Source organism: Rhinichthys klamathensis, unplaced genomic scaffold (assembly GCF_029890125.1).
Source record: "Rhinichthys klamathensis goyatoka isolate OS25496 unplaced genomic scaffold, OSU_Roscu_1.1 h1tg000373l_1, whole genome shotgun sequence".
NCBI lineage: Eukaryota > Metazoa > Chordata > Actinopteri > Cypriniformes > Leuciscidae > Rhinichthys > Rhinichthys klamathensis.
In genome coordinates, this window is record NW_026606880.1 from 281080 (window position 1) to 290115 (window position 9036).

Sequence of the window (9036 nt, forward strand, 5' to 3'; positions counted from 1 at the left end):
CACCGCGCTGTGTGGATACTGTCATACAGAATCACAGATTCACTTTTTGAAAGTTTGACCAACATAAGAATTTTCATAAGAAAATGTCTTCTGAACAAGTAAGTAACATCCATTTTTGTTCTGACCAACTAAGGGGGAAAAAGCCTTCGACATGATAAGCTTCGTTAGATTTAATCAACGCGATTTACAGCAACCGTGCAAATTATAGCCTACTTTGTTCTCAAATTGTTCATGTTAACAACATCAGCATTGCGTGACTAATGTTAAATTTAATGTGTTTTATGGTTACCTGTGTAGTTCAGAATTCATATTCTCCATAATAGCAAAACGAGAAAGGCACAACAAAGGAAACTCCATAACTGTGTGAATTAAGAAAACGTACTGTTACACGATTGAACTATTGAAATGTCTTAACTTACTTGTTCAGCAGAAAAAGGCCGTCTCTTCTTCCGTTTTGAACCCCTTCAAAACACGGAGTTCACGCACTTTTCAAAAGCCCCGCCGATGTTTAAATCCTTGTGTTCGCATGAGACGGTTTCTTTCTCTTTCTCTAGCCACCTTAAATCCGAAGTACGAAGTCTTTTGGGTTTTATAACTGCTGAATCTCCAGTTGACACTGATGATTGTTGTTTGGATCTTTCTGGATGCCATAATTAAGTTTAATTATGTAAAGTGCTGCGAGAAAAGCCTATACATCTCTACATCTCGTCACGCGCAGTATAGCCGGCTAGCCGAAACTCCTTCTTTATGTGTACAGATGTGACGTAATGACGCAAAGACATGCTCGAATTTCCCGCGGAAACCCACCAGTACCACTGGAATTAAAATCATTATTACAAGCTAACCGTTTTGAATCTAGCTATGGCAAGCAGATAGTTTTGACCACTGGCAGAATAAGTTTTTTTTTTAATATAATTATTTTGGATTATTTTTAACTTAAAGTTACGGACTGGAGCTTTAAAACCCGTTTTCAAAAGCTTGCATTTTCAGGCCCCCAAAACGCTGTTGTCGTGTAAACGAACTGCCAAAACGCTTAAAGTGTTTTACATTTTTGTTTGAAAACGGTCCCTTAGTTTACATGGTAAACAGCAGAATCTCAGTTTGCGAAACTGAATACTTCATATGTCTTTAATAAAGTACCGTGGTGTTACCAAGGTTTTTCGGTCATGGTAGGAAAAGATTTCTCTCAAAGTCAAGAAAGCTGCTTCCAGTTTCCACAAATCAAAATTTCATGACAATCATGATTTATTGAGCCACTGAATAATTAATTCCCCATGAAAACGCTAATAAATGGCGATGTTTAGCCGTAGTTCTCGTCCGCGTGTTGAAGCCTGAAGCGGTCGAGAGCGTGTACGTGCCACACAACAACACACGCTCAACAATCACAACCGCTGACAATCGCTCCAGTGTTTATCAGCTATTTTCAGCGGATGGCTCATTGATTGATCCCTCGTGATCCTTATTTTGAAATCACAAAGCCGAACAACAATCTCTTTTGTGTTTGGAGCGTGTAATTCTGAGGAATTCGGGCCCGTGAAGAGATTACGTTATGAAAGAGACTCAGGTTAGCTTGGTTAGGATCAGCTAGCACTAACTTTAGCTCTGTCTGCTGTTGTTTTGCACTGGACGCAGGTGGTGTGTGTGGGATAAGTGTGTGTTCTTGGGTCAGATGGGACAGACAGGTCCTCAGACTCCCTCATGGAGGCGCTCTGGAGCAGCAGATGTTGCTACATGTGTGCTGGAGCAAATCTGCAATTAAATTGACCTCTTTCTATCAGACTCCAGGATGTAAATGAATGCATTTCTCACTATTCGGTGTCTGTCGGCTTTCTCGTCCAGTAATGCTGGCGTGCCGACAGTTTACAGAGAGAGTGTGTGTCATTTCCTCGGTGAAAACCAAATGACATGTTAGGCAGGACTGGTTTTCTTGTTATCAAAGTAAATATTCATGTCTCAAAGCACCATAAATGTTTTATAATGTACACATACCAAGTCTTCAGACGTCATATGATAACTTTGTGTGAGGTTTCAAACCACATAGTAGATCATAAAAATGATATAAAAATGCCTACTTATGACATTAATTGAAATTATGAGAGAAGACATGTATGACAGTCATAACTATGAGATAAAATGTCAAAATTAATGCATAAAAAGTTATTGTAAGATAAAAAGTCATCAATATTTGACTTAATTTGTTAGTTGCTTATAATTTCAACATGTCATCATAATTATGACTTTTAAATATCATACTTTAGCCTTTTTTTCACAATTTTGACCTTTTTTATCTCATTATTTCTACTAGTATCATTATGATTTATCAAAGCATGATTTTATCTTATATGGTGTAATTGAGCTTCCATACTACTTGAATTGATTATTGAATGATAATTTTTCAATCTTGGCCGTGTGAAAAACAAGCTCTAATGTTATTTTGTTTACAGAAGAAGAAAAAAGCTATAATGTGGAAAGGGAATGGCATGAGGCCTACTTATGACATTAATTGAAATTATGAGAGAAGACATGTATGACAGTCATAACTATGACATAAAATGTCAAAATTAATGCATAAAAAGTTATTGTAAGATAAAAAGTCATCAATATTTGACTTAATTTGTTAGTTGCTCATAATTTCAACATGTCATTAAAATTTTTACTTTTAAATATCATACTTTAGCCTTTTTTTTTCATCTCATTATTTCTACTTGTATCATTATGATTTATCAAAGCATGATTTTTTTCTTTTCTTATATGGTGTAATTGAGCTTCCATACTACTTGAATGGACTATTGAATGATCATTTTTCAATCTACTTTGGCCGTGTGAAAAACAAGCTCTAACGTTATTTTGTTTACAGAAGAAGAAAAAAGCTATAATGTGGAAAGGGAACGGCATGAGGGTGAACAAATGATGACAGAATTGACATTTATTAGTGAACTTGTCCTTTTGTGCTGTTGCAGGTTATTTGGACCCATTTTAGACGGACTTTCTGCAAACCGAACTTCATCAGAATCAGCCTGAAGCTCCATGTTTCATATGGTAATGTCAAATGTCTCCATGTCGATCACAATCACTGTCATAAAGAGCATATTGTGACTCTTAAGATGTCATGTTTTGACCCGTTAACATCTACTTTTTTGGCACGATGAGCCTGAACTCATGACACAAGTGTCCAAACGGAAACATCACGTCAAACGGCCCAACTAAACTCAACCAGACGGTCAACAGACTGAGGTGTGTGTTTTGTTTCCTCACCTTATAGACACAGTGCCAGTGTTTGTTTTCTCCTCGCAATAGCTTTTCTGCAGAATGCCTTCTAGTTTTGGCCCTTGATGTTTGTGAAAGGCTTTTTTTCGTCACAGCCATTGTTTACGTCATTGGTTGACAGCTTATTATTCGCGTTGTCAACTTGAGTTAAGTTGACATGTCAGGACTCTCGAGCAAACAGGTCAGTATTGCGAAAGTATCACAGAGTACAAAATAGCTCTTGTTTATCAGTTTTAAGTCAACACAAGATCAGATTTGACCTAGTTGACTTAAGGCATGTTCCTAATGCGCTATTTAAAAAAAGAAAAAGTTTCGCACAAATGTAACACCTTTATTTTAGGCTGATACAGACTATTGGATCATGTGAACCAGTAGCCGAATAGCTTCAGGAGAAGAGTATAGTCCTCAATAATCATCTCCATCCTGGTGCAAAATAACCACTTTTCACCTTTCAGTCTGGTCTTAATTTATCAAATCAATTGCTGAATATCCCAAACATGTCTCATTAAAGAAGTAGTTCACTTCAGAATTAAAATTTCTTGATCATTTACTCTCCCCCACGTCATATAACATGTCTTTCTTAAGTCGAAAAAACATTTTTGAGGAAAACATTCCAGGATGTTTCTCCATATAGTGACTTCAATGGGGTCCAACGGGTTGAAGGTCCAAATGTGAGTTTCAGTGCAGCTTCAACGGCTCGACACGATCCCAGCCGAGGAATAAGAGTCTTCTCTAGACAAACCATCACTCATTTTATTGAAAAAAAAAACATTTATACACTTTTTAACCACAAATGCTCACCTTGCATAGCTGTGATGCGCCATGCATTACGTAATCACGTTCAAAGGTCACGCGTGATGTAGGCGGAAGTACCGACCTAGTGTTTACAAAGCGAACGTGCAAAGGCCGAGTCAAACGCAAAAAAAAAAAAATTAAAACCACGACGTCGGACGATTTTGAAGTTTTTCGCCCTATCCTACATTTTCTGCATATTTCCGCGTGACCTTTCAACGTGATGCGTGGCGCATCACAGAGTGCAAGACGAGCATTTGTGGTTAAAAAGTATATAAATGTTTTTTTTTTTTTATATAAAATGAGTGATGGTTTGTCTAGATAAGACTCTTATTCCTCAACTGGGATCGTGTAGAGCCGTTGAAGCTGCACTGAAACTCACATTTGGACCTTCAACCCGTTGGACCCCATTGAAGTCACTATATGGAGAAAAGTCCTGGAATGTTTTCCTCAAAAACCTTATTTTCTTTTAGAGTTAAGAAGGAAAGACATGAACATCTTGGATGACGTTGGGGGGAGAGTAAATTATCAGGAAATTTTCATTCCGGAGTGAACTAATCCTTTAAGGAAGTAAAATAGGTTATTATTACCACTTCATGTTGTTGTTAAAGTCCCCCTGTGGTGTAAATCCAGTTTTTAATGTTGTTTATATGTCTATGTGGTGTTTTTATTATGCTTTAAGACAAACCATGTGCAAATTCATAAGTCGACAGCATTGCTGAGTATTTTCTCCTTAAAACTGCAGTGAATCAAAGACAGTCTCAAAAACACGGTTTGAAATCGCTGGTGTTTCTGACGTCACAAACTACCTTGTAACCAATCAGATCAACGTGTGATCGTCAACCAGTGGATCTCTGAGCTGAGTGAGTGAGTGAGTGGAGGCGGGGCTCATTTGCATATTCATAGAGCCGCGTATACTAAATGAGGCAAGGGTGTCGAGTTACATTCAAGCTATTTTAAGGCATAAAGAGTTTTTTTCAAGGAAAAAACGTTTAAATATGTAATTTCGGTGATCGAAGATGAGTTTTAAGGGATACAATGATTGACTACAGGGGGACTTTAACATTGCACACCCTTTGGTAAGATCATCGTCCCGTTCTTTGCATGTAAGTTAGTCAGATCCGCTTCTACATGACTTGGCATAAACCGAGATTTTCCGCTCTTCGAAGCAAGTTTAATGTTTAGCCATCTGTTATCAGACCAACATAAACCTCCTCGCTGCCAGGCCGGCTCTTCCAGTCAGCAGAAATCTCAGGTTTGTTTGTGTGGAGTTTCTAATCAATAAGCGTGCGAGTGGAGACATCTGCGATTCCAGACTTTAATTAGGCACTAATGGGAATGTATTGCCAAACTCCTGTACAAACTCCTATCCTTCCGTCTTAGCGCTGGGTTAACAGAGACTACTGGAAGCTCCCGGCCATATTTTACATCTGTAACACACACACACACACACACATCTGTCATAAACGAGTTGCTCGAGGTTGCTTAACACTGCATTGTGTCTTGCTCCTTTCTTTTTCAGCTTTCAGTTTCAGTTATTTTCCATTTTGCTTCACTTGTTGTTCTTTGAATTTGACTTTTTTTCCTATTTAATTTATTTGATTTATGTTTTTCATTTTGTTGGCTGTTTTTTAGTTTTTTAAGTCTGTATTTCTTTCTTTCATTTTGGCTTTTTTCATTTTGTTTGCTTTCTCTTCGTTTTTCTTTTCGTTTCTCTTTTATTGCTGCTTTTAATTTCTTTTTGATCATTTTCTTTTCTTTTTTTTCTTTCCCTGACTTTGATTTGCTATTTTTCATAGACCTTTTTTTCTTGTTTCTTTTTTTTCTACTTATTTTTCTCTCTTTATTTTTTGCTACATTTATTTATCACTTTCTTTTCAATCAATTTCTTATCTTTGTTGTTGTTTTTTGTCTTTTGATCATGTATGTGTTTTGTCTCATTTTTGCCTCTTTTTTTTGTCTCTTTTTTACCATCCCAGTGACAGCTTTTTGTACCATTTCTCTCTCTCTCTCTCTCTCTCTCTCTCTCTCTCTCTCTCTCTCTCTCTCTCTCTCTCTCTCTCTCTCTCACACTCACACTCACTCTCACTCTCACTCTCTCTCTCTCTCTCTCTCTCTCTCTCTCTCTCTCTCTCTCTCTCTCTCTCTCTCTCTCTCTCTCTCTCTCTCTCTCTCTCTCTCTCTGTCGAGCAAATGTCCTCCTCACACAGGTGTATTCTGGGTCTTAGACATGAGCAGTCTAATTCCTTCTTCACTGTGATGTGTTGTGACTGTGTTTGGGTCTCAGTGGAGCTGTTGTCAACAGTTTCTGTTTTCCGGGAAGCTCTGGCTGTAGATTATGCTGTGGTTTCAGCATGATAGACAGATTGTCACCTGAACGCAGCTGCCCAACACCTGTGTGCAGGAGATTTGAGCTGGGCATATGTGGTTTCCAATGAAGCGACTTCAGTTCGGGCACCTCCATTAGTTTGATCTCAAGAGAATTAAAAGCAGTGAGATAGTGAGAGCATTGCTGAATCTAGTGTCGTGCAAATATATTTTTGGTAAAACCTTTTTTTTTCTTTTTTTTTTTTTTTGCTATTTGCCAGACATCCCTGTATTGCAGTGGATAAATGCATCGCTGTTAACCTCTGGGCAGAGATTTCTCAGAAATGGGTTTAAAAATGACGTGCCCTAAAACAAACACTGATGGCATGTTTAATTTCCTTTTCGAGCTATAAAAAGCTGCTTGCATGCTTATCAAACCCAGGGAAGCCGCAAACCTCACGGATGAACCAGACTCGTCTAATCTCTGGATTAGAACATCTGTGTGTCATGAACGACATGCTCTCTTTGAGTCCAACGACATGCTCTCTTTGAGTTTGAGTTTTCCTCATCTGCTCCAAGTGTGCCCTGAACGCTATTTAGTGAGACCTTTGGAATAATCAAAGAGACAGAAAGCAGGAAACATTATTTCCATGATAAATGTGGTTTTATTACAAGTTCTAAATTCTTTTATAACTTTATAAGTTCTCCATAAGTTCTTTTATAAGTTCTCCATAAGTTCAAATTATATAATAAAGGATATAAACATCTAAAGGAACATATGAAGTTCTCTATAAGTTCTTTTATTTGTTTTAGGTTCTCTATAAAGTTATTTTAAGTTTAAGTTTATCTAAAATTATTTTAAAAGTTAAGTTATTTTATATGTTTAAAGGTCTCTGTACTTTTTTTATAAGTTCTCTAAGTTCTTTTATAAGTTTTAAGTTCTCTGTACGTTTTGTTGTAAGTTCATTTCTATATAGTTTCTTTTATAAGTTGTAAGTTCTCGAAGTTCTTTTATAAGTTATGTTCTTTATTAGATATTTAGTAATGTTCTCTATACATTCTTTTATAAGTCCTATACAAGTTATTTTATTAGTTATGTTCTCTTTGAGTTCTTTTAAAAGTTACAAGTTATTTTATAAGTTATAAGTTCTCTACTAGTTATGTTATTAGTTATGTTCTCTATAAGTTATTTTATAAGTTTTAAGGTCTCTGTAAGTTCTGTTATAAGTTAATGTATAAGTTATTTTATAAGTTATACGTTTTCTAAGTTCTTTTATACGTTTTAAGGTCCCTGTAAGTTCTGTAATATGTTATTTTATAAGTTATAAGTTTTCTAAGTTCTTTTCTAAGTTTTAAGGTCTCCGTAAGTTCTGTAATATGTTATTTTATAAGTTATAAGTTTTCTAAGTTCTTTTCTAAGTTTTAAGTTCTCTGTAAGTTCTGTAATATGTTATTTTATAAGTTATAAGTTTTCTAAGTTCTTTTCTAAGTTTTAAGTTCTCTGTAAGTTCTGTAATATAAGTTATTTTATAAGTTATAAGTTCTCTACAAGTTATGTTATTAGTTGTGTTCTCTGTAAATTCTGTTATAAGTTATAAGTTCTCTAAGTTCTTTTATGAGTTGTGTTCTCTATAATTTATTTTATACGTTAAGTTCTCTAAGTTCTTTTATAAATTATAAATTCTTTGTTCGTTAGTTATGTTCTCTGATGCACGTTTAAATGCGCATTTGAGATCAGTTCCACACACTGTGTAGAATTTATGTAAATGTGGTTCTCACTACCTGAATTTTTTGTGAGTTAATTTAGTTGCAGAATTTCAGTGGTCACTCTTGTAAATGACTGAACTGTGTGTGAACAGTACAGGATTAAGCACTAAGTAGTGAATTAACAACAGAGTTTAGCTCCAGTGTGCATGTGGCCTATAAGTATGTCGTGTATAAAACTGTCTCATAAATGCATCAGCATATCTACTATTCCAATGCTATTTAGTTTAGAGTTCTGTGCAAAAAGAACATGGATGAATATCCAATGACTCTTTATATTCATGCTCGGCACAAAAAACAAGATGCATAAAAAGCTGAAATTCAGGACAGGAAGCCACCACTTCGAACGAGTGAATTCAGGTGTGGCTTTATGACGCTAATGTGAACGTTACTGTTTGCTCTGTAAATAAATCATGACATTGTTCTTGTGGTTTTGTGGCTCTTGTGTTCCTGCAGACCTGCAGCTGGATGTTTTGACACTTGCTGTGTTTGATAAAGCACTGAAAGGACAGATTATAAAGGTCAGCAGCACAGAGGGTTTCCTTCGGGTCACTGGATCACGCTGCTGCATTAAACACTGAACGCTCAGCTGGACTCAAAGGTTCACTGCTCTGAACTCTGTAGAGTATATAGCTGTATACTGATGACTATTTTTTCTTAAAAATAGTATATGTGAGTGTATGCAATCTGCAGTCTAAGGGCGCTGTTTTAACGATCTAAGCGCATGGTCTAAAGCGCATGGCGCAAGTGCACTTAGGGTGTGTCCGAATCCACTTTTGTTAGTTTAACGACGGGAAAAATGGTCGGTGCGTCCGGCGCATTGTCTAAAAGGGTTCTCCCTATTCTCTTAACGAGTAATGGGTGTGTTTTGGGATTTACGTGCAATAAACCAATCATAGTCTCATC